At 38.2% G+C, this 23294-nt stretch overlaps 1 pseudogene; it reads right to left on the reverse strand.

Annotated features, from left to right (window-relative positions):
- Positions 1 to 299: 299 nt before the first annotated feature.
- LOC107556910 (attractin-like) overlaps positions 300 to 23294 on the reverse strand; it is a 155739-nt pseudogene continuing 132744 nt past the window's right edge.

Genomic DNA, 23294 nt, shown 5'->3' on the forward strand with positions numbered 1-23294 from the left:
ATAACTTTGCTTAGAGTTAAATGGCTGAAATTGACAAATACAGGCAACACTACAATTTGTGTAAAAACGGAGTAAATGGAATGATATGATTTACATGATGTACTCACGGCATGCGGTTAACGAGTCCAAACGATGACTTCCTGGGTCCTGTAACTTTAAGGAATGTTCTTTTTGTTTGTTTTAGAAATGGAAAAATCATGCAGTAACAGATGCCAGCAAAATGTGGGTCAGCTAAACATCACATTCATAATAATTAAACCTGAAACATTTTCACTACAATGAAATATTAATTCAACAGAAAATTGTCCAAATTATGACGCATGATTTTAATCGCTGCATACAGTCGAGAAGGTCAAGACCTCTGAGACTCCACAGGCCCCAATGACCATTTTACAGAGGGCATTTGTGAAAAGAATATTCACCCTCTGTTTCTGGATTCCTGCCAATGTGCTTGATAAAATGCAAACACACAGCTAATGGTGAGAATTTCCATTCAATTATAAAGCCGTAAAGTATCTGTAAAATATCTGAGCGGGGAGACTTTGAAAGCTCCCTCATAATCCCATTTGGAAAATCTCTGAAGAGGCACTGGATAAACGCTCATGCCGAGCTGAAGAAGTTGTCACGATATTGTTTATCCACATCCGCCTGCTGATAATAAGGAGATAACAAATGCATTTCATCTGTCCTGTTGTGAGAGACAAGCTTAAATGCTTCCAACAGCACACTATGCAATGAAGATAAAACAATGTACATTAGATGCCGTACTGTACCGTGCCGTTTCCCCTTGAGCTACATAAATTACTCAATAGTTAAAAAAACGCCATAGGCAGCTCATTATCTCATTAAATAAACGATGGGTGATAAGCTAACCAAGAACACTGCAATTTCACTCAACATTAGAACAACAGATTTACAGGCACTCGTCTTCATTTTACCGTTTAATTATAGACAAAATGTTCTATTTCATTCTTTATGTACGCATATAATTACAAGGTCAGTTTAAATTTCCAGGTCTTATTTTTTTTCTAAAGTAGGCAGCTAGTTTAAAGTTTGTTCATGACATTCGCCATCTTACATACAAAAGAAGCTGCAATGCAGTCACATTTCAAAAGCCTGGGACACTCCACCTGCCAAGTGCAGTAAGTCGCTTAACATAGACGGCATTCACATTACTGTCCATCACTATGTACAAAAACTTGAGTGCACTTGCTGCTACATTATACATATTAACAAACTACAGACTCCGTATCTACAGTATCAGGTGCGGTCGGTGTGTGAGGAGTATTGTTTGAGGCTTACAGATAAAAGCAATGTGAGAATTAGCTTCCATCTGAAGGAAGAGAGACCAGCTCCTTTCATTAGACCACTTTGTGTGTGCGTGTGAGTGCGCTTTCCCTTTTGGACCCTAACAGATCGCGAGAAAAAAAACATAAATGGTCTCTCTACGACATTCTGGCTTACATTCGCACCTGATGGGTGTCACCGGACATGAATTTTCCATTGAGATCACGGACAGATTAGTAACATCCTGTTTGGACTCTCAATACTAGATGTTTGGTCCTGGTCTAACGACTTGTGTCCCTTTATTCATGGCACTCTAAACGCACCGAGAACTGGCAAGCAGGTCATCTGTGCCGTCTCGAAACAGCCGCGCACCAGGATAATGAAAGATGTAATGACTGCGCCGCTACACGCACTTACACCGGTTTAAATTTCATAATGTCACATTTGCTCACTCTATCTCTGACCTTTCCTTTGCACTAGGCAATCCACTCCATATCCTGGAGAATACCCCCCGGTATCCGACGCAGGTCCAGGTTTGTGCATTTGTGTATGCAGATAATACTTCGCCAGCCCAAAATGACATCTGACATTTCGAGAAACCCAAACAAGGTCCTTGTTCGCTCTAATTCCACCCTGCTGCCTGCCTGCAGTCACCTTTTATTTCTGCCTTCCTTGAAATGTGCCTGAGAAATGGGTTGAGATTTCAGATAAGAGAGAAGTGAGAGGAAATAAATGATAAAAGCAGAAGCAGCACTATCATTATGGCAAACATAAACACTGATGTCTCAGATCTCTACATGAACATGTGAAAGGAGGTAATTCAGAAGAGAATGAAAGGATGTGAAAAAGCTAAAATGTAGATCCTCTTATTGGGACAAACATGAAATGCTTGGGAGAGTCATCACAGATGACCTATAAAGTAAAACGCTTGTAAACATACTAGTTAGCGGTGTCTTATTCCTGCACATCAAATCAGAGACGTGATTAATAATTAAGAAATAAAAGCAATTTTTGACGACTACTGCCATGATTAAACAGACATAGACGTACTATATGCCTCTAAAAGACATTCTGTACTATATGCAGGTGTGTGTTTGTGTTTGTGTTATAGCCATGCAGCCAAAGAAGTCTCCAGAAGAAAATTTTGTCTGTGTGTGTTGCCTTCATCAGAGATGCAGCAGTGCAAGGATTCTTCTTCCTGATTGTAAAAATGGAATAAAATAACTGAAATAAGTTAAATATCATAAAGTGGCCCAGGATAAATCCTATCAGTCAGGGTCACATAAGAGTTAATTTCCTGTAGTGTTCTCTCAGCTTGGGCCAGGAGAAATTAAATTTCTCCAATCAGTCCGCTTGGCTTGGCTAAACCACGCAACCCAGCCATAAGCGTCCTGGCAGGGGTCCGAGGTCAGGGGTTGAGGGGTAAATGTCAGACGCAGGTGGCGGGCTGTGCTAATGGCTGCTGCTTGCGGCTACGCAACCCTCCCGACTTCTCCTTATATCCCAGACACATCTGCTGAGAGACGTCCACTAATGCACTAGCTACTGCCAGACCTGAGAAGAGAGGAAGACAAAGAGGTGTTTCTGAGCGCCAGTATAATGGCCTCTTTACAGAGAGTGTAAAAATGTTCAGCAGTCAGTGTGGGGGCCAAATGTATTGGCTCGCCGACCCACCTGACTGTCCTGGAGGAGGAATACCTCCGAGGCCTCTGGGTAATCTAACAAAGATGGAGAGCACTGCTGCCTTATTCCCAAAACAGGGCTCCAAAGCTATGGGCTTAGGCACAGACTGTGAGGGAAAAAAGACAAACGGTTACAAAAAAAAAAAAATGCTTAAATTTTTTTCATTTAATAAAACAGTTATTTTTACATTATATTATATTATATAACAAAATTAGTGAATTTTAAATAAAAAAATTATACTACCATTCAAAAGTTTGGTCTTGGCAAGATTTTGATATTTTTGAATCTCTTTGGCTCAGTAAGTCTGCATTTATTTGATCATAAATACAGTAATATTATCAAAAATTAAAATTTCAAATAAATGTTTTCTACTTTAATATATTTTAAAATGTAATTTATTGCGGTGATGCCAAGCTGAATTTTCAGCATCATTACCCCAGTCTTCAGTGTCACATGATCCTTCAGAAATCATTCTAATATGCTGATTTGCTGCTTAAGAATAAGTTGTGCAGCTTAATATTTTTGTGAAAACCTTACTTGGGTGAATAGAAAGTTCAATATACTAGCATTTATTTGAAATCTCTTTAACAATATAAATCTTTACTTTTGATATATTTAATGCATTCTTGTTTAATAAAAGTGTTAATTTCTGTTTAAAAAAGCATAATTTGAGAATGATCCAAAAAGCATCTTGAGTTTCATTTAATAAGCAACAACATCTGACGCCTGTACAAATAAGTGCTCAAGATCTATGTACTTATTTGATTTTTGACCAAGAAATGCAGCAGTACCATATACACAGGTGCATCTCAATAAATTAGAATGTCGTGGAAAAGTTCATTTATTTCAGTAATTCAACTCAAATTGTGAAACTCGTGTATTAAATAAATTCAATGCACACAGACTGAAGTAGTTTAAGTCTTTGGTTCTTTTAATTGTGATGATTTTGGCTCACATTTAACAAAAACCCACCAATTCACTATCTCAACAAATTAGAATACTTCATAAGACCAATAAAAAAAACATTTTTAGTGAATTGTTGGCCTTCTGGAATGTTAATTTACTGTACATGTACTCAATACATGGTAGGGGCTCCTTTTTCTTTAATTACTGCCTCAATTCGGTGTGGCATGGAGGTGATCAGTTTGTGGCACTGCTGAGGTGGCAATGATTGTCTTTTGGACAACTGTCAGATAAGCAGTCTTCCCCATGCTTGTGTAGCCTAGTGAACCAAACTGAGAGACCATTTTGAAGCCTCAGGAAACCCTTGCATGTGTTTTGAGTTGATTAGCTGATTGGCATGTCACCATATTCTAATTTGTTGAGATGAATTGGTGGGTTTTTGTTAAATGTGAGCTAAAATCATCACAATTAAAAGAACCAAAGACTTAAACTACTTCAGTCTGTGTGCATTGAATTTATTTAATACACGAGTTTCACAATTTGAGTTGAATTACTGAAATAAATGAACTTTACCACGACATTCTAATTTATTGAGATGCACCTGTATATTTCATATTCTTTTAAAATCTTAAAAAGGAATTCCAGACTTGACAGAAAAAAATGAAGATTTTCATTGTGGTCTCAGACATTTGGACCCCATTGTACATATAAATGACATTATTAAAACACATGGACAGTTCTGACTCTGAATTTGACTTGTTCAGTCAAATTTTCAAAATCACTCTAAAACAGCTGATATACGCACACCTGTGACACTGGTATTATAATACTGTATTATAATTTTAGCCCCTCCACCAAGGGATAGTTCACCCAAAAATGCAAATTCTTTAATTAATTACTCACCCTCATGTCGTTCCAAACATGCAAGACCTTTGTTCATCTTCTGAACTCAAATTAAAATATTTTTGATGAAATCCGAGAGCTCTCTGACCTTCCCATAAGGGCCTTTCGCACCGCGGGAACCTTTTCATAGTGCCAGAACTAATTGTGGAACTACCCAGTTTTTGGCGTTTTCGCACCGCCGGAACTGGGTGCGATTTTAGTACCGGACTGCCTTTTTCGAAAACCAAATTAGCTCCTACTCCGGAGCAGGGTCTAACCAGCACAACTGGTACTAATCGTGACGTAAGTAGACATTGATTGGCCAAACGCGTATGAAAACACCCTCACCCGCCATGATTTAAAACGCAGTGTAAACATACTGTAAACATTGTGTCAACTTATTTCGCAAGTATGGAGAACAGCGATAGATGGACGGACGCTGAAGTGCAGGCACTTGTAGCAAATGTAGCACTGCCAGTTGTCGTTGGAGATTCTTAGTCCTCCTTTCCGTTCTTTCAATCGCTTTACATATACGTCGACTTTCCATGTCCATTATTGTGAAACCCACGAGACACAACAAACACCGCTCCGATCACAGCGTCCTCCATCCTCCTGTTGTTAATGTTGTTCTCCTTTGTTTACGTTGTTGAACGCCACGCACAAATTACGTCACTGTGTGTCGACCGTCTTACGTACACTGTCTGTGCGAATACAACCCTTTTAATGGTACTGGGAAATAGTTCGCACAAAATCGTCCCAGTACTTTAGTACTGTACATTTAGTTCTGGAACTAAAGCGGTGCGAAAGGCCCTATAGACAGCAAGGGTACTACTACGATCAAGGCACAGAAACTTAATTTGTGTTCCGAAGATGAACGAAGGTCTTAGTGGTTTGGAATGACATACGGGTGAGTAATTAATTACATTTTTGGGTGAACTATCCTTTTAACAGTGGCAAAACAACAGCACCAGAAAACATTTTAAAGGAAAAAAACATTACCCTTTAATGTATTACTATGACATATATTGTACCAGTGTACTGGAGTGACTGCTATATTCCAAGGTACTGTGCTTCAAAGAATATCACGGTACATGCACAGAAACCATTGTAATTTTGTGTAAGTATTTTTAATGCATGTGTGGAGCAGGGCTGAAAGCACCTGACCTTCTGTTTTTGAACACATGCACAAATCATATTCCAGCTTTGACCCATTTCACACTCTCATTTTGCCCTTAGTCCCAAGCCTTACATAAACCCTTTTATACACACACACTTGTTCTTTTTACCTAACTGCCGAGTTTCCCCAGTGTGTGTTGTGTGTATGCGTGATATTAGCGCATATGCATCAAAAAGACTGTTTGCATGCTTACTGCGGCTCTCCAACCCCTCATTCACACATTCTCCCCACTGTACAGCACACTTGCATATTCATCCCTCCTTCTCTTCATATATTCTTCTCTTTAAGCCACTTCTTATCCTACCGAGGCCAGTTCACCCCCTCTCTCCTCTCTATCTCTCTCCTCCTCGCACTTTCCCACTGTCAATTCAGAGCAGGGGGGAACGGCATTTATCTTTCACGCCATACACACCTACTCCTCCAGCACACAAAAAGAAGAAACTCCTAGTAAAATTCAATTACAGCCTCTGAGAGCATCTGCATGAGTATGGAGGGGCGTATTGCTGTATGTATGCATTTATATATTTATATATATGCGTTCGTTACGGTTCGGCTCAGGCGATTATCTGAGGCAACCAGACTGAGCAAGCAGAAGACAGGTTCTGTTTAATTAACTCTTATAATTAAAGAAAACGAGAGTGACGGTGAGTGAGTGAGAGAGAAAGCAGATGCATACTCAGTGTGTCAGAGGCCACAAACTACAGCACTGAATGTTCTGATGTCCACTGAGCTCCTGTGTGCATCGCTTTTTGTTTAGTTGTGTTTACTTTAGTTTCACACCCTCTGGGTCCTTCTATGAGATTTGAGAGAAATAACTGCATTTATAGCATTTTGCTATCAAGGATGGCTGGATTGTAATTACTTTTAAACCTTGATCGTGAGCATAGGACACTGATGGAGCAGGAGTGAGAACATAGGAAAGATGTAAATCTAAATTGGATCTTCACTCTAGGGCTGTCATTACAGTGTTAGGACAAAAAACAAAACAAAACAGTAATTACAAACCAACAATTCCTGAAATCAAATATAGCTGTAATACTATGTAATGCAGTTATTAGTTGCAAATCTCATAGAGGGGTCAAGAAGCCTTGAAAATAAAGTAAACAGAATTAAACAAAGCTGTCAAAACTAGACAATGAAAGTGTGATGGTTTTAAAGTTGCGGAGTTCCTAAAAACACTTAAAACACAGAAGTTCTGTTCTAAAACCCAGTGAGCTGCCTAACAAGACAATTCTTGAGGCACATTCCAAAAAATCTATACTCCCTTATAATGTACCTCATTTTGGCCAAGTTGTCAGGTAGTATCACATGTATCCTCCAAAGATACAATCCTAGAATTAATTTTGGAGAGCTTTGTGATTTGAGGGAAATATGTTTTATTTACCACTTTAAAATCGATAGAATTATTTCATTTATAGTGTTGGGTAAAACCTAGATTTTCCAATTAATCGCAGTCTTTATTTCAACTATCTAGATATCAATTCTTAAAATACCATGATTGATCTTTTACTCAATTCCTATTTACAGTGGGTGCATGAAAATATAGCCTACATGGAAAACTAACTCGGTCAACTGCATAGATTGGGCCCTGTTGTTAATATTTAACGTAAATATTTTCATAATGTACCAAGAAATTTCCCCATATCAATGCATTCTGCACCATTTTTCAGCATAGTATTCCCCCATTGCTGAATCTTCATCAGAAAAAGAAATTATATTTTTATATATATTTTACGAGTTGTGAATGTAAGTTTGAAATCTGTACTGAATGTGATGTAATACAAGGACTATGTACCATCAAATAATGTAAAGAAACCTCTTTCTATTGCGGATTGTATGCAAAAACAAACATACAACACAACCAATGTCATCTAAACCTGTTGTGTGCTGTATTTATCCAATGGTAGTTGACTAAGTAACATCTATCGTCACTTTACAGCAAAGCGAATGCACTATTTCCATTGAAATCAATGGATGAGCAGGGTGTTTGACAGACTGAAAACTCTAGTGTGTAGGTGCCCTCACTGTCGCTTAAATGAGCGATCTGTTTCTCTCACACATGCAAAAAGAGAACAAATAGAGTCTTACATATCATGAAGAATTGATGAACTACATGCAAATTATATTCTTTTGAATTGCATGCAAATTATATTCTTTTTGAGTTAGTTCAAAATTATTCAACCTTTAAGACTAATCAGAAAGCACTGCCGGCTGGTTACTTCAGTAGTGGGCGAGAATAACATGCAGGTGGCAATACAAATGAATGTATCTTTATAAAGGGCTGTCATTTTGTAAAGAAAATACAATTTCAAATCTTTCATATATTCATATACAGGTGCATCTCAATAAATTAGAATGTCGTGGAAAAGGTGTGCATTGAAATTATTTAATACACGAGTTCCACATTTTGAGTTGAATTACTGAAATAAATGAACTTTTCCACGACATTCTAATTTATTGAGATGCACCTGTATATCTGTTGAGTCTGGTGAGTACACCAAGAAATCCACTAGCCAATGGCAGTTCTATTGCCAAGGGGTGCATAGAGGGTTGAGGTGTGAAATGAGAAGCACAATAAACCAGGATTCAGTTTACCTGAGATTTAGAATGACTCGGGGTTAACTATTTCAATTGTGAAAAGCCCTTCTGAAATACTTCCCTGTATATTTCACAACATTAGCAGAGACAGAATTTTAAAGCAAAGCAAACTGGACATCCTAACTGATAACTGATGTGCATTTAATGAAAAACTGACTATTGCTGTGAATATTTGCGTGCTATTGTATTTATTTTTGTGTTTACTTGAGCACCGAATCATTAGTTTGGCAACATGTTGGCATGAATCTTTTGGAATCAACCATTTTGAATCAGAAAACAAAGTGGGAAATCTGTATTTTTGTGCTTATTTTGGCATTGAATCCTTAGATTAACAACATATGCTAATGAGAAACTAATCAAAAGAATCAAGTTTCTTGTGTGCGTCACATTAAGACAGCACGAGTGACCAGTCATAAAAGAGTTTCTGCCTATGTGTAGTTTCGAATGACTTTTTATTCGGTTGCTGTTTTAGATGGCAGTTGCTTATGTAGACAGCAGACAGCGATGCAGCTCACTAGGTTTTGGAACAGAGCCAGTGACTCAGCTCTCAGTTTGTTCCCACATTAGCATATGCAGTAACTGCACTCCCTCTTAAAGCCACTCTGATGTCACCACATGAAAGGTCACGCTAACCTTCACATTTCCACCAATCAGGTCTGGCGGCTCCTCATCCGTCTCCAAGGCGACGTTGATGGTGGCGAATGGTCGGCTGGCCATCTGCTGCATTTCTCGCAGGAGTTGCTGAGAAAGAGAAGAGGAAAATTATCCAAGTGTTACATTCACACACAAACATGCATACTGCTCTGTGTACCGTTAAAGCTGAGATCAATATAAGGGTGACGGTTGAAACGGCCTAGCTTGAAAGAGATGCAGGCTGAATGTAAAAGAGAGAAGACCAGATTGAAACAAGCTTGTGAGCACATAAACACATAAAAGGACCATCTAAGAGGAAGTCAAACAAGAGGAACTGAATATCTGCAGAGCCTTTTAACTGTCAGAGTCTGAGAGAGAGTGCACAGAGAACAGATCAAACACCTGTTAAGCATAATTGATGCCACTCTTTGCTTACATCTCAGGAAAATAAGGATACAAACACATAAATTGGCACAAATCTTCCAATAAAGAAGGGAAAAAATGAAAAGATTATATGCAGGTATGGAACATCTGATAAGTGTCAATATTAAAATTTCAAGACCTGTGCTCAAGAGCTCTTTTTATTTTGAGATATGTCTTCGAATGTCTGTCAACAGTATGGGAGGAAAAATAAATAAATATATAAATACTAGTGTTCACTTAAGAAACATAGGAAACAGAAGCCAGTCATTTTTTTTTCTTTTTCTTCTTTTCAGTGAATGGAAATTTTGTACACATGGCAGACCAAACTTATATCTGCATCATCCATGTGAGCACCACAGCTCCTGAAATCACAATAATATTCTCTAAACTCACCTCAGTGTTGTTACTGTTACTAAAACTTAAAAATTATATATATTAATTGAAATAAAGCAGAAATCAAATCTAAGTATTGGATGAAAAAAAAAAAAATGTGTTCCATGTGCTATTTCCCAGCTCAATTCAAATAGGAAAAGGTACATGTTTAGGTTATTGTACATTTTTTATATTTATTCATATTTAATGTATTATGGTGTTTTGTATTTGTTTGTTTTATATGTGCTTGTTCTCCACCGCTGGAAAACAAATTGCCCCTCAAGGGGGACAATAAATGGTAAAGTAAAATAATGAAAACTTCAAAAGCTTAAATGAAAATTAGAAATGCTTCCTTAGCAACTAACTGAAATAAAATATGTTTAAGTTGAAGTACTAATTTTACTGGGGGGAAAAAGTGGAATGAAAAAAATTTATTAAAATAAAACAAAAAATATAAAAATAAAAGCTAATCTATCTAATTGTCCACCCACCCATCCATCTAAAAATTGTAAATATGGTTTTAAACATAATTTTTTCTTATGTTCATTTTGTGAAAATAAAAGTGCAGAAAACATGCTTTTAAAACTACATTTTCACTACATAAAGTTCCCACATTAAACATTTTGAAGTTTTGAACATCTCAAAAATGTCCCCATGGGATTGTCTCTTGGTCTCTGATGTTAATAACGACGAAGACCGTAATCTGAATCAGTATGCGTGTGTGAGAGACCGAGAAAGAGAGCGATAAGAGTAAAACAAGCTTCTTCACGGCAAACCACTCAATTAGAAATCCCCACCGTCTGACTGCCATCCCTCTCTGCAGGAACCACAAGTCATTTAATCTGTGTGTTTGTTGTGTATCTGTCTGTCCATGTTTGAATGCTCAGCTCAATACACAACAGAAAATCTTATAAAGACAGAGAGTGAAAGGAAGAGAGAGAGAGAGAGCCAGCGCTCCAGGGAGCACAGCAACTGTCACATACACACACCCACACGGTCCCATTGCAGCACATCAAAGTGCATATTTACTGATGTGTGCTTTAAACTACCGTCAGGAATATGAGGCATATCCAAAGAGACAGAGCAGAGGGGTAAAGATGGATGTGGAGAGGGCAGAGAAGAGAGAGATCTTTCAATCAACCTTCAGGAGAGAAGCAGTGTTGAATCAGATGGTAAGGCGTAGCCATGCTGAATACTGATCTGAGACAGCCTGTGCGCTGAAACACAACGGCACTCTGATATCAGTCCCCACTGCGTTTCTCCCAGCTGGTCTGGATTGGTGGTTTTAGAGGGGTTTTGGTCACTTGAAAACCAGCTAGACCAGCTTAAACCAGCTAAGCCCAGCTGTTTTTTTTCCAGCAGTGTAGCCTTGAATTGTCCCAAAATTTGTTCTATGTACCACTGGTTTACACAGGCTTTGTACAGGCAGGCAGCAAAAATCTGATTTTTTTGGTGTATCGGACTCAAACTTGAGGTCTGAATATCTAAAGATTACAAACCGATCTAAACTTGGGCTTCAATATCTAATCAATAAAATCAACAATAATTGCTAATGAAAATAATAAAACTTTACGATTCTGACTGGATCTTGAGTTCATTGTAAATAGTTTAAAATGTGATATAAAGGATAAAAATCAATCAATCAATCAATAAAACAATCTGTCATTTACACCACTTTACATTAGTAAATAATGCATATGGACAAAAAACATCTGAAATACAGTGGTTGATTTTGTTTACTTTATTATGGTGGGCAGGTTTGAGAATGTATTAGGTTATTCATATTTGGTCACACTTTATTTTAACGTCCAATTCTCGCTATTAACAAACCATTAACTATGACTTTTGCCTCAATAAACTCCTAATTTGATGCTTATTAATAGTTAGTAAGTAATTGTTAAGTTTAGGATTTGGGTAGGGTTAGGGATGTAGAATATGGTCATGCAGAATACGTGCTTTATAAGTACTAATAAACAGTCAATATGTTAATAATAGGCATGCTAATAAGCAGAATTTAAATTGGGCCGGGGCCGTCCGGGGTGAGCTCCGGCACATAGACTCCACGGCTCGACATTAAAGGGATAGTTCACCCAAAAATGAAAATGTGATGTTTATCTGCTTACCCCCAGGGCATCCAAGATGTATTTTTTTTGTATTTAGATTTTGTTTCTTCAGTGGAACACAAACAAAGATTTTTAACTCAAACCGTTGCAGTCTGTCAGTCACATAATGGAAGTGAATGGGAATCACGGCTTTGAGAGTCAAAAAAACATACACAAACAAAACCAAATTAAACCCTGCGGCTCGTGACGATACATTGATGTGTAAAGACACGAAACGATCGGTCTGTGCAAGAAACTGAACAGTGTCAATGGTCCATTTGAGAGACAGGTGGCGGTAATGCACTTATAAGTCTGCGATCTGCCGTAAAGCAAGAAGAAGATGTGTCACGCGCCAGCTGTTGAGAACGCGCTCAAGACAGTTCGGACATTGTGGTGAAACAGAGGTAAAAAATGATATAAATGCTGTTCAGTTTCTTGCACAGACCGATCGTGTCGTGTCTTTACACATCAATGTATCGTCACGAGCCGCAGGGTTTAATTTGGTTTTGTTTGTTTTTTGACTCTCAAAGCCGTGATTTCCATTCACTTCCATTATGTGACTGACAGACTGCAACGGTTTGAGTTAAAAATCTTTGTTTGTGTTCTATTGACACTCTATCTACAATCTCAATTAGGAGTGTCAATGGTCCATTTGAGAGATAGGTTGGGTTAATGCACTTATAAGTCTGCGATCTGCCGTAAAGCAAGAAGAAGATGTGTCACGCGCCAGCTGTTGAGAACGCGCTCAAGACAGTTCGGACATTGTGGTGAAACAGAGGTAAAAAATGATATAAATGCTGTTCAGTTTCTTGCACAGACCGATCGTGTCGTGTCTTTACACATCAATGTATCGTCACGAGCCGCAGGGTTTAATTTGGTTTTGTTTGTTTTTTGACTCTCAAAGCCGTGATTTCCATTCACTTCCATTATGTGACTGACAGACTGCAACGGTTTGAGTTAAAAATCTTTGTTTGTGTTCTACTGAAGAAACAAAGTCACCTACATCTTGGATGCCCTGGGGGTAAGCAGATAAACATAAAATTTTCATTTTTGGGTGAATGATCCCTTTAACGCTTCATTAACGCCAGACAAGTAACATGATTAAAACATCAGTAACCAGAAATAACTATGTAAACACCAAAACGCAAGTATTATTCTGATTTTATTACATTAAGTGGCGAATAGTGGATATAGCTACTGTAAGTTATATAATGCATCTATTGACAGTATAAGGTTGCGCTGCTGAGGCGAGGCTCACAGCAGCCTCTCCATGAGAAATCAAAACGTGCAACACTAAGAAACTCAGCATACTGAGGTAAAAATTCAAAGTGGAAAGTATTTATATTTAAAATACAGTTAGTTAGGCAACATCACACAACATTTTCACCATTACGACTGTTTAATAGTTCTATAAACAGTTCAATAAGCAAATACAATAATATTAGGTCACTTACATTTTAGACGGAAACACAGCGCATCTCACAGCAACCAGCCGATTCATTGCTGATTGATAGCATGTTTTTTGAATGAATCGGTTGAGTCAAAAGTTTCATTAGCCCATGCATAAACATCTGATGAATCTGCCGTTTGAACGAATCGTTTGAATGAACGGCTCAATGACTCACTCATTAAACGCTCACTAGCACCTACTGGCGTTTTAATTTAGTTGAAAAGTATAATTTCCACCATAATTTCTTGTTTGTATATCCAAAAATATTTAAAAGTTGTATTTTTCCATGTAAATTATTTAATTTGATAACGTATAGATAATCACATTATTATAATTGAATTTATAGATCAAATATAAGAATTTGAAATGAAAGTATTAATGAGATTAGTGGGAAAATGCCCTCTATAAAGGTAAAAAAAAATGCCCTTGAATAAACTATAAAAAACACACAGATTTATATGTCACAGGCAGCTGGTAGAAAACTGATGAGAATATTGCTTAAGAATAAATCATATTTGCAACAAAACAAAACACACACACACACACACACACACACACATAACATCCAGCAGAAATGTACGGAAAATCAATTGAAGACATAATCAAACAGACGATGAACACTATTAACATCAATTATTATATGATGCATTCAAACTTATTGCAAAATGTGGTAGTTCTGTATGTTGTTTCAGGGTTGGGATCATCTGAGGTCCTCTGACGGGTTGGCATGCTGGGTGTTCTGGATCCAGACTGAAGCTTGTGCAAAAACAGAGAAACAAATAGAGACATAATTAGCATAGCTGCTGTTCCAACCAAGCAAAATTGATTTGTTTAACCCAAAATTTAAGGGGGTCTGAATACTTTCCGTACCCACTGTATATATATATAAGCTCGATACCATAGAGCCCCCCACATAACACAATCCCAATTTAACCCCTGCTAATAAGCAACTAGTTAATAGTGAGAACTGGTCTCTATACTAAAGTGTTACCTTATATTTGACCCTTTTTTGCACAATGCATAGCATAGCCTTCATTCTTTAGTACGCACACACACTGGGCAGGTTGTAAAAACATTTTTTTTTTTTATAAAATACCAAAAATAAAATTTGACTTTTTAAAATCTTTTTAAAGACATAAACAACAGATTAAATGATTATCAAAATAATTGTTATTTGCAGTCCTAATCTAAATCACATCCATATTTGGTTTTAAAAACTCTGATACTTATGATGTCTGATGCGCCTCATGAGTTCAGCACTGCGGTGAAATATAAAAAAGTTTTCTACCCTCTGATGAAACGACAGCTCTTCTCATATCTTTTGGCATAGTGCAGACACTAAATTCATTAATATGGCAACCCATGCAGATATAACGGATATTCACCACACTGTTTGAACAAACGGATCTGATTTCATCACTTGTAAAATGACAGTGAGGACAGTCAGTCCTAAAGATTGGACTTGGAATTTGAAGCACTGTGAACAAAGCCATAGATCGATGGTTGTCAAGAGAAAAGGGGGAAAAAAACACAAAAAAAAGAACTGGCCTGAGAGACTGCCTGGAAAATGATGGCATTGCATGTCTGACACATACATCTAATTGTCTCAGCAACAGGGTGGGAAAATGCAAGGCTACAATTGGGAGGAACATGACAGAACAGGAGGGAGCCACCCAACCAACCAGAGATAAACCTGGGCCACTGTGAGAGATTAATGCAGGAATATAATCCCCCAAATGAGCCGTAATCCAACTGCCTAATTATGCCCAGAAGCCCCTGAGACTACAGATTAGTGGAATTAATATCACTGCCTTGCAGCAGACAGAAAGAGAGAATGCATAGAGTGCAAAGAGACATGTGTCTTTAGCCACAAATCACATGCTGAACCATTCAGGCACAAGCATCTGAATTTTGTTTTTGATAAATTAAAAAATATTAAACAGACATTCTGAGGTGGGTTAGATCTGAAACACTGCGCCTGACAAACATTTTCAATGTGGATATAAATAGCAAAGCGTCCATATATGATTCAGAAATTCACTGCTAAAAAAATGGATCTATTCTCATTTTTATATAGAAAAGCCATTAGACAATCTGTGGTCTGTCTGTCCCCATTTCAGGGATTTTATACCTTTTGACTAGGGATGCTCCGATTGATCGGCCGGAGATCGGTATCGGCCAATAATCACATGTTATGACTCGATCGGTACTCACAACACTTGGCCGATCTCACAAACCGATCACAATTTGATGACGTCAACGCGTGACGACGTACATGATGCATGGAGACATAAATGATTTGGCGACACAGTCCTGTCATCGCCGGTGTAGAAATGCTATGACGTTTCGAGAAGCAATGAAAAATTTGCTATTTGTCATGTATGTTTTGCATGATGATATGATGAATGGATGGTTTATTTTTAACAGCAGATTCAGTGACGTTAGTGCTGATCTGCGCCTCACTGCACGTGTCTGCGGCACGTTACGACTCCACGGGAACTGGAGCTGATGGCGACCGCTCTAGTCAATGCTTGTGTTTATACCAAGCGGCAACCTCCCGCTCTCTCTCGTGATGCCAACAAGGAAGTGACTTAAACTGTATTTCATCAACTGGCTCCTAGAGGCTGGCTGCAAAAGGGAGTCAATCCCATAGACTCCCCATGTTAAAATGCCCAACTTTACAGCACAAAAAAACGCTTACAGACTGGTTCAAAACGATGGCGATGGCCGCCTCCGCCCACTTTAGGCTTCAAAAACCTCTTCAGGAACCTACGGTGACGTCACGGACACTACGTCCATGTTTTTATACAGTCTGTGGTTTATACCAGCCAGCCGCAGCACGTTTCTGAAGCGGCTCTCCGCGCTGCTTGGCTAAAAATAGTCTTTTGTGAGTTGGCATAGCGTGGAGGATGAAACAAAACCTAAAGAAAAAAGAAAAATATCTTCTTTGGCCATAGCCAACTCAATAGCATTATGCCATGGTCTGTCTGAATACTCGATTCTGATTGGCTGGCAGGTGTTGATTAAATTCGTTTAACTGCACAGGTAGTTCCAGGTCAGTTTAATCACGTTCTATATTAATGCTCTTCCTATAAACATCGGTAACCATAGTAACATACACCATGACGCTGGTAGGCTACTTCACACACACATCTCTTTGTTGTACAAGTTGTAACAGACGAAAATAATCATAATTTTTATCGTTCTGGTCAAATATTGCAGCGCAAATATTATTAACATCTTTAATATGTGAATGCTGGCAAATGATGCGCTTCGGGTGGTTCTTCGCCCCCCACGTCGTGCATTCAAATCGTTTAATGCACAGCTAGCCGTTGATTATCCCTTACTTAACACAGGCTTTACTCCTTTCAAACTTTATCTGGAATGTCACCGTTTCTGTCACTGCAACTTCCCAATCAGGCGAACGAACACACACACACACAAACAAATGAAATCGTCTGCCGGCCTCATGAAAAAATGTATTTAAAAAAAATTTTTGTTAATATTTCCATCATTTATGATTTATTTTATCCACTCGCGACCCACCCGCAAATAATCAGAATGTTTTTTTTTTATTAACTGACCCGCGGATTATCCGCAGCGCCCATGGATAACCGTGATTGAACTACTCCGTTTTGTTATTTCAGTAGTTTAAATGTTTCTATTTTCTTTTTTCCAGTAACGTTTCCAAACATTACTGCGCATGCGCGCTTTTGTGGCCCTAACTTAACTTCCGGTAGACTTCCAAATAGAATCAATAACAGCTAAATAGTCCCTCTAGAGTAGATTATTTTTGATAAGCAAAATATGTTTGTTGCGTAAATCAGACGGATTTTTTGAAAATGCAAATTCATTCTCTGCCAGCAGGAGGTGCTTTAAAGCGTAACGGCTGTACACAAAGCAGCGCTGAACTCACAAATGCTGCTGAAAGATGAAAGGAAAATGACATCGAACATTTTCTAAAGAAAGTCTTCCTTCAGAAATACAGTGATATAAAAACACACGCACCTCGTTTTGATTTTTAAACGTGGAGTACGTGCTCATGTTTATTCAACGAAGCCTTTTGGAAAATCGGTCAGTTTTTATATTGTGGCGAGCGCTACAAATAAATAAATGTATGGGGGAAACATCCCACAGCACAACCACCTGAGCCCAACTTCAGTCTACTCATCACTTTAACTGCGTTTGTAGCCGACGCCATAGCCAGACTGATAAACAAACACAGACCGGAAGTTAACTTCGGGCCAGGCGCGTGTGCCCGATGAAACCGTCTATATAAAGCTTGAAGCGTCAGAATCGGCATCGGTATCGGCCGATCACCATGACAAGAAATCGGTACTCAGTATCGGCTGCAAAAATCCTGATAGGAGCATCCCTACTTTTGACCAATGAATCCCCAAGACTAATTACTGGACAAGGATTTAAAAAAATACTTTTATAGAAATTACACTCCCGCAAAGAGCAGGGAGTCTAGTCATCTAGTCAATGAAATATTATATTACATATTTTAAAGAAAAATGTATAATCACTCAAGATTTCCATGACCTTTGTACGACTTCTTTCAATTAATTTCTTTGACTTGTTCAGCCCTGGAAATTACTATTTTAAAATTCTCTGACATCCCAGCTTTTTGTGACCATGTGAAGCCTGATATTTGTATGCATGGCCCTGACAGCTGAATACAGCCACTAACAATTCACTTTTAGTCTTAAATGACGATTTAAAAACAGATCATGCCTCCAAAACTCAGATCTCCCCTGAATGTCAAATCACAATGACAATGCGAGAATATGGGAGCATTTAATTTCCAAAAATGAACACAGGAAGACCATCAAGGGTCTTCTTCAACATTACCGAACACAAAGTAAACAAGGTGTTTTAAAGAAATAAGACATCAGAAGGGCTAGTTGGACCCAAACTGGTATCTCCTGCAACAGTGCAACACTACATTTACCACGTACTACGTTACTACGTTCCTGACCCAGGATTTGTGGAGATTTTCACTATTCTGACATTCCTCTGTTACTCTGAAAAAGCAAGAAATATCCTGCCAAAATCTCAAAAACTTTGCCATCTCAGCTAAAATCTCAGCTACGGATGGTCAAGGATTTGACTTCCACTGTCCAAAAACCCACACACAAAAAATCTTTCCAATGAGAATTCAGTATTCAAGAAAGTGCCTACAAATACTAATTTCAAACTGCTATCAAAGCAACTAACGCCATATTGGTTGCATGGTTTCATTTGGTTCAAAATGTAGTTTTCAAATTTAAACTCACTGTACATTTAAGATGCAGTGACATCTGTAAAATTTTGGTGAAAATTTGCGAACAAAAAAGGTGCAAACCAAGCCGTTTTCAACAAATATGCGTGACCAATGGGAACATGAGTGAAATCTGCAATGTATTATAGCATGGACTGTGTAAAATCAAGACAAAAGGTGGCACAAATGCCCAAAATAACCTCATAATCATTGTCTGTCTTGATTCGTGCTACCACGGAAGGGGGGATTTGCCACACGCCACTGGTTAGTATTTACTATTTTTGAAACAAGTCAACAGTTCCATAAAGTCTGGCAAGATAAACCCATGCTCATTTGTTGCATCAAAGCAAAACAAATTTGTGCTCTGAGGGATATTGGAGCGATAAGATAAGGGAATATGGGAAAGCCTTGCATGAACCGTAATGACTAGAACGTTCTCGTTAACCATGGCATTTCTGTGCAACGGATGTGGGCCAGCACACTCTGAAGGAGTTGCTTGTCTTCTTAAATCAGTCTGAAGCTGCAGCCGGTTCTTGATGGCCATGAGTGGATAAGGAAAGCTTGTGCCAATGAGTCCCGCTGGTATTTGCTGAACTGTTCTGCTGTAATAACCCGTTGCCTTCACGGTGGCACAGGGATCAGTAAAGACTGGGTCCATTACAGAGAAATATTTTGATGCCAGAGCAGTACCATTCCTAGGCATCCAATTCTCTACTGCAACAGATTGTTAAGATTAGTTCACTCGGACCATATGCTGAAATCAGTGTTTTTAGTGTCGAGTCATCTATTACACATAGTGGGTGGGAGAGTGTGTGTTCCTCTGTTGTCTCTGTCTCTGTGTGTGTGTGTGTGTGTGTGTGTGAAACACAAATGTCTATTTTTTTACTCAACTACAACTGTTTGAGATTACGTGTGGGTGAAAAAGCAAGACCGTATTACTGCAGAGGGAATCTGACCTCCAACTGAGAGGCACTAAGAGCCTGACGAACTTGGCTACTACAACAGTCCAAACACAAACACATCCAGGCCTGGGTGAGTTTCTCTACACCCGCATCCCTTTATCAAACAGAAGGGGGAGGCTGATGCAAGCGTTTACACTTAATCCTCTGAAGGAATACAGAGTGAAGAGCGAAAGGAGAGAGACTGTGAAGGAATGAAAGCTAGAGAGAGGGAGATTGAGGGAGAGGTGGAGACCAACTGAGTGTGCTGACTGAGTGAAAATGTGGCAAAGAACGGATGAGGCCCTTCTTTAGCTCTCTCTTTTCAGAGCAATCACTATCCTAATCACTCAAGCTCCTCCTCTGTGAGGTTATTATTGCCAACTAAAACTATTACCAAGACAAAAAAACTGCACTGGAAAAGTAAGCAAGAATATGAGCTCGTGAAAAAAAACAAAAAAAAAAAGTCACTGAAACTATAAATGTGCACCACAAAATCTGTATTTTTAGTCAATTATTCACAACATCATTGCACTTTCTGGCCGTGGAATATAGGAAAATCTTTGGACATCACGGAATTCCCAATTGTGTGGATTCCTATTCAAATGAGTGTAAATTCACCAAAAAACAGTAAATGTGACCACACAATTAGTTGTTTATAGAGTGCACATGGATATAGGTCTATGGATTAGCATATTGTAAAAAAAAAAATTTATTTAAAATCCAAAGATTAGTTTTTCTCCAGGGCAGACCATTTAACATGAGATCTGAGCGGATCCAATTCATGCTGCTGAACCATAAATGACCCTTTGAAATATTTTGTATATGATACAGTTCAATATGTCATCATATGCAAATGAAAAAAATATATGGTGCAGAGCAAAAAGCAATTCTAAAACTGAATAAAAAGTTTTTATCATTATCAAATTTTTTTTTATCATTATTAGGGGTGGGCGATATGACCAAAATATCATATCACGATATGAGTCATTTTATTTCCCGGTAACGATATATATAATCAAGATATAGTTGTTTTTTGCTTTAATAAACATCTTTTTTTGACACAGCAGGAATATTAGACTGCTGTCACTTTAAGAGCTGCCCGGATCCAATATAGTGTTACACGTGATTTCTTTCTCAGCTGTTTGCTTTCACTTAAGACCTAAATTACTGTGTTTATGAGGATACTTGCAAAGATGGCCATTTTGACATACACAAATTTATGTATTTAACCGTTCAAGGCCTATAACGCAGCAAAAATAACATCGTTCAATACTCTTGCGCTCTATGAGCAACGTCTTCACGGTCGCGTGCCTCTCTGAAGCACTCAGAAAGTCTCTCAGATTGTGCACGCATATAGCGAAATTAGTTCTCTTTCACTGCTCATTGCGTTTCATTGGCTTAAAATACTTTTTTATTAAGCCGCAATGCTTAAAAAACGTGTGCAAATGATATGTTTTTGTGACCACGTAGCACAGCAACATCACGTCAGCGTGTAACCACCATAGAAACGATAGTTCAAAATTTCTACAAATTTCTACCGGTTAATTGTGTCTACCGGTATATCTCCCACCCCTAAATTAAATCTGCTGTTTTCAACTACAACTGAAAACAAAACAAAAATGAAGACAACAAATAATGAAAAAAATGTATCACCCAGAATGATTCCCCTTTGTGAATAATCTGAATTAGCAGGTTATCACTTCTAATACGGTCTGCCATAATCATGGGATATTTAATCATACAACCCTGAGTCACAAACTTCCTAATTATATACATATAGTCATATTCACTTTGTTCATGCTCTCAAAAAGAGACGGAATAAAATACATGATGACTGTTCAAGTACGATAGGGGCTGTTTGCCCCAGAGGAGCTCTGATCATGTAATCCTTCTCTTAATCATCTCACACAGACGAAACGTGAAATATGTCAAGACAAATAAAACACTAGCGTAGAGGTGAACTGACTGCAATGACAGTTCAATCTTGCGCTAGTGAGAAAAGTGCATCTCAACCCAAACCACAGCTAAATAAAACTACAGAGAACACCCAAAGGACATTGCTTTGCAGAGAGGAGAGGTCTTGGGATGGGAGATGAGGCTTTGTACAGGACAGCACAATAATACTAAGCGACTTCACTGCTTGCAAGGCCCTACCATACATTATGAAAAAGATAAAGACATCTCTCCAAGCGCCAGAGACCCCCTGCTGCCAAACAAGCAGTTTTCATGCAGGAACTACAGTTCAAACCTTTTCATTGTGAGGGACAGGATGACTTCTTAAACACTGCAGAACACAAAGTCAAGAAAAAGAAAGAAATAGCCTGCCAAAATCTCAAAAACTTTGCCATCTCAGCTAAAATCTCAGCTACAGATGGTCAAGAATCTGACTTCCACTGTCCAAAAACCCACACACAAAGAATCTTTCCAAAAGAATTCTGATCAAAATTACAACGAGAGAATAATTGATATTGACAGAATTAATTATTTCTTATAAGCATACAGATGAAAATTAATTCTGCCCACAATCAATTATTCTCTCATTTTGGCTGTATCTGCTACTATAAAGACTAGCTGCAGATCATCATTACGACTACAAAGAGCACCATAAACCATCACATGCCATCCATGAATGACATTTGTCTCCAGGACAAGCAGGAGGGGTTGATCACTAACCCCTTCCACAACAAAACTCATTTTTTCCCCCAGATCTCCCTTAATGAGAAACAGTTCAAGTTCAATCAAGACAAACTACCTAGAAATGTAACTACCTAAATCTCTCAAAGGTCATATCATAGTTTTTATTACATTTTCCCGCAGTCCACTTATATGGTGGTAGCTTTTTGCCCCAAGAAATGCAAATTTATTACATAGTGCATATTTTAGTTTTTTGTTTTCCACTCTCTCTCTCTCTCTCTTAGAATTAAATAGGGCCATTGTTTGCCGTTGTGTATTTAATATTTTCTATGACTATGTAAACACTCTCTTTCCCACAAGACATGAGAAACTTTGCTGCACTCATTTGAGCTGTGCTTTTTATTTAGACTACGATATACTTTTTAATTGCAGGATCCTTCAATAACAGACTGTTTGAAAAGTATGCGTTTCATTGTGACAGGTTCACAAAACAATTTGCAGGGAAATAAATGTGTTATCTCCTGGGCGGGCAGTTTGTGTTTATGGAAATAAATACAATACATATATTTCATATGGTAGCACATAAAAAGCTCTAGAATGAATAAAAATCATTAATAAAATGAATATACAATATATACATCTCAATATATTCAACTTAAAATATTAACGGCTATTTTTTTTGTCGGCCAATCACGTCGTCCCTCTTGTCTTTTTAAACTGCGGCGGATCCTGCTCTTTTCACTCTGGCTGATCTGGTTTGAGGGGAATCACTATGCTGTAGGACTCACATCTATGAGAGAATGCTGGAGAGGCCCCATCCAGGTATTTTGTTTTTGTTCTCATCCCTCTGCTATATGTGATTATTATGTGCATAATAGCATTTAAAAGGTAAAATTCACGGCCATCATGTCATGTAATGTAGCATGTTCCAGTGCCAAATGAACAG

This window comes from Sinocyclocheilus grahami, unplaced genomic scaffold, assembly GCF_001515645.1.
Source record: "Sinocyclocheilus grahami isolate Dianchi unplaced genomic scaffold, SAMN03320097.WGS_v1.1 scaffold583.1, whole genome shotgun sequence".
NCBI classification, from domain to species: Eukaryota; Metazoa; Chordata; class Actinopteri; order Cypriniformes; family Cyprinidae; genus Sinocyclocheilus; species Sinocyclocheilus grahami.